Consider the following 4648-nt stretch of genomic DNA (forward strand, 5'->3'; position numbering starts at 1 on the left):
GCCCTTTGGCTAAGGAATACAGCAGTAGAAGGGGCAGATAAACAGGAGATTGACCATGAGAGAGAAAGGTTATGGGTTCTACTTGAAATTCCACTTCCTCTCACCATTTCACCAGTCTTAGTTGAAGTGGTGAAACAATACCAGGTGAGGGTAGCACCACTAAGATGGAGAATTGAATTAGTGATTGAATTCACTAGTAAACCACTGAAAAGTCCCTTGGAAGCAGGAGAAGAGGTTGAGCAGGAATGCTCCAATCAAGACTAGAACACTCTAGTCCCTCAGGAGAATATTGTTCAGGTCATGAGAAGAGATGAACCTGAATCAGGTCTATGAAGTCAAACAAAAGAAGGATGAAACCTCCACTGATTTTCTGAATTCTGGCATGGATGTAGTTACATCCTGTAGTTAATTCCTGGCCAGACAGTAGTAGAAATCTCCAGAAAATGGAGGATTGGGTGAATGAGGAACATGATTTAGATGCTAGAATCTTGGAGTTGAGAAAGAAGGCACTAAACAATCCTTTAGTCTATAGTTCTCAGCTAGCTCCACAGTACTATGGTTTGAATTGTGAAAATACTCAGAGAGCCAGCAAAACCATTCTTAAGATGGAAAAACTAAACTTTAAGTGTATAATTAGGGTAGTATTCCACGATAGCAAAATTCTGCTTTTATAACCAAGAACTACTGACTTATCTGTTTGAAAATGCCCCTTTTAACACAGAAGAAAAACAGCTACTTCATCACATAAGTTGATGGGGATATGATTGAGGATATAGACTCTAAATGATCATCCTAGTGCAAATAGCAATAATATGGAAATAGGTCTTGATCAAGGACACATGTAAAACCCAGTGAATTGCGCTAACTATGGGAGGGGGCTAGGAGGAGGGGAGTGCAAGAACATGAATCTTGTAACCATGGAAAAATATTCTAAATTAACTAATTAACCCCCCCCCCAATTAAATGAAATTAAAAAAGAAAATGCCCCTTTTAAAATATGGCACCTAGAGTAGAACATAAATACTCCAACTATAATAAGACCTTGGATAAAAGAACTATCTTCCTCTGTCATTCTTTTTTTTTTTACATTTATTTTGTTTAATTAGATGATTTAGAATATTTTTCCATGGTTACAAGATTCATGTTCTTTCCATCCCCTCCCCCACCCCACTCCCGTAGCCTATGCACAATTCCATTGGGTATTACATGTGTCCTTGATCAAAACCCATTTCCACATTATTGATATTTGCACTAGGGTGATCACTTAAGAGTCTACATCCCCAATCATATCCCCATTGACCCATGTGATCAAGCAGTTGTTTTTCTTTTGTGTTTCTACTCCCACAGTTAGTTCTGGATAATTGCATTGCTGCTAGTTCCTCTGTCATTCTTGACACAATGGATTCTATTAAAAATAGTCCAAGATGGGGTTAGTTTTTTTATTTTTGGTACTGCCACAACATTGACTCATAATGACCTATCAATACACAAGAATTCAGGTTATTGGTTTTTTCCCCCTAGAACTGTTTTCTAGTCATGTCTTTCTCAATCTGTAGTCATTCAGTTGATTTTTTTAACTATAGGATTTACCTCTATTTAATTTTCATCCTTTTTAAAAATAAATAAGCTTAGCCCAGTTTTTTAGTATGTTGAGATCTTTCTGAATCTGAAATCTGTCATCCAATGTATTGACTAACCTCAGCTATATTTTGTTTTTGTCTTATCTAAATTGTTGGGGGGGGGGGTAAGTGTGAAAAAAAATAGGGGCAAGGACCAAGAAGAACTCTCATTTGGTCCTCACAACAACTTTGTGAGGTAGGGTCTATTATTATCCTCATTTTACAATTGAGAAAACTGGGGCAGACAGCAGTTAAGCAAGAGTCTGAGGTTGGATTTAAACTCAGGTCTTCCTGACTCCACACTGTGCCACCAGAGAGCTACTTTCAGGCTGACACTATCTATTAACTACTCTTTGGGTATTGATTTTGTTGAGGTATGGTTGAAAGTTCCCAGCAGTGCTGGTGGCCTTCTCCTGACAAATATCCCCAATCAATAGACAGATTCATTCCACAGTAAGAGCAAAAAAAATGTTTTCCAAAAGTCCAAAGGTTGTTTCCATTGTGAAAGTAATTTGTAATGGGGGCTTTCCCAGGTCCTCTCTCTTTGGTCAAATAGAAGTTGCTGCCTCTGGTAACCTCATTCATCTGTCATTAAGCTGTTATCTTAGTACACTGAAGGCACAGATGTAGAGAAATTTGCTGATATCCTGCAGGGAAGGGAGAGAACCAGGACTAGGTTTTACTCAGAAATAATTGGGCAGGTGATACATGTAAAACCTAGTAGAAGTGCATGTTGGCTCTGGGAGGTGGGTAGGAGAAGGGGAGAGAAAGAACATGAATCATGTAACCATGGAAAAATATTCTTAATTAATTAATTAAATAAATAAATAAACTTAATTTAGTAATAATTGGGCAGGAAATCCAACTGCCACTGTAAATACGTATACACACCCCTGTACTCTTTGACTCCTCCCATGGAATCAGGATTACACATAAACCCCAGTGGATCCTTGTAACTTGGCTATTCCAAGTATAGAATAGTTCCAAAACACTTTATATTAGAGGCAGGTAGGTGCCACAGTGGGGCAGCAAGGTTGCACAGTAGGTAGAGCACTGGGCTTGGAATCAGGAAGACTCATCATTGTGAGTTCAAATCCAGCCTCAGACATTAACTAGCCATGTGTCCATGGGCAAGTCACTTAGCCTTGTTTGCCTCAGTTTCCTCATCTGTAAAATGAGCTGGAAAAAAAATGGCAAACTGTTCCCGATTTTTGCCAAGAAAATCCCAAAGAGGGTCATAAAGAATCAGGCACAACTGAAACGACTCAACAAGAGGTTGCATAGTGGATAGAGTCAGGAAGATCTGAATTAAAATCTGACCTCAAATACTCACTAGCTGAGTGACCCAGGTAAAGTTGCTTAGCAGCTCTCTATGAGGATAATAATAGTATGTAACTCACAGAGTTGTTGTGAGGACTGAACAAGGTAACATTTATAAAACAGTTGGCATGGCATCTGACACACACCCACACCCACTTTGGGACCCCATGAATCATACTTTACATTGGGTTTTCTTGGCAAATATACTGGAGTGGTTTGTCATTTCCTTCTCCAATAGACTGAGGCAAATAGGGGTTAAGTGACTTGCCTGGGGTACTAGAATTCTATTTGGCATGGGTTTTGAAATCCTACAGCCTATTGGCTTTTGTGGAGCCTGAATATTTGCTGGAAAAAGTGTGTATGTGGGTCTAGGTTATCCCTTACAATAACATCCACTTTCTTTAAGAGAGAAGTAGTCCACTATTGTTTTAAAAAAATGGAACCCAGGACTAGTTTCCAAGTTTAATTAACTCTGCTAGTAATTTGCTCTGTGACTGTGAGGAAATTCCTTCAAGTCTTGGTTTGAGGACCTCCCAAAGAAGCCTGGTCTTCATTTGATGGTTCTAATTATTAGGACGCTTTCCCTTTTACATTGCACTAAGTTAAGGGGAAAAGTGTTTTTATCCTCCATGCAGATTTCCCTTAAAACTCAGAGGAAATGAATTAGATATTAAAAATATGACTACCCCAAGCTCTGATATCTCTCCTCAGAAAGAGAGCAGTGTAGGCAACTGTCTACTTAACAAAGAGAAAAAATATTTGTTTTTGAGATATGATGCAAGTGTTGTAAATTTTCCATCATCCTTATTCTGGATAATCTCTCCACATCATGACTGTTGCAGACAACCATTTTAGAAAGTAATAAAATCTTTTTGCCAGAGATTTCTTTCCTGTGATTGCCGCCATGTTGTTTCTGACTATTGTTTCCTTGAAACCTATTTTCTTCTACACAAAATATGCATTTATGTAGCATATGGTGAAATTATTGTTAATAAAATGAGTGTTGAACTGCAAAAAAAAAAACAACAAAAAAACCCCCCAAAACAACATTGCACTGAACTCTGTCTCTCTGTATCTTGCTTTTAGTTCTACAATTTGGGGTCAAGTAGGGCAGGCTATTATCCTTTTTCCACCTGATAGCTTTTCAGATACTTGAAGACAATTCTGAATTACCGAGTTTCAGATTTGGAAAGGAACAAAGAAGTCATAAATCCAAGCAGCATCTAAGAAGAGTCCTGATTATACTATCCAAGTCATGGAACCTCCACTTGAATTCTTCCAAGGAGGAGTATCCCACTCTTTCCCAAGGCAGGTCATTCTACTTTGGGGCAGCTCTGATCATTAGGAAAATTTGCCTTCTATCAAAATGTGCTTTTCTACCTTCCTTCCCTCTTCTTTCTTTCTTTCTTTCTTTCTTTCTTTCTTTCTTTCTTTCTTTCTTTCTTTCTTTCTTTCTTTCTTTCTTTCTTTCTTTCTTTCTTTCTTTCTTTCTTTCTTTCTTTCTTTCTTTCTTTCTTTCTTTCTTTCTTTCTTCTTCCTTCCTTCCTTCCTTCCTTCCTTCCTTCCTTCCTTCCTTCCTTCTTCTTCCTTCCTTCCTTCCTTCCTTCCTTCCTTCCTTCCTTCCTTCTTCCTTCCTTCCTTCCTTCCTTCCTTCCTTCCTTCCTTCCTTCTTCCTTCCTTCCTTCCTTCCTTCCTTCCTTTCTTTCTTT

The sequence above is a fragment of the Monodelphis domestica genome, chromosome 1 (assembly GCF_027887165.1).
Source record: "Monodelphis domestica isolate mMonDom1 chromosome 1, mMonDom1.pri, whole genome shotgun sequence".
Lineage (NCBI taxonomy): Eukaryota > Metazoa > Chordata > Mammalia > Didelphimorphia > Didelphidae > Monodelphis > Monodelphis domestica.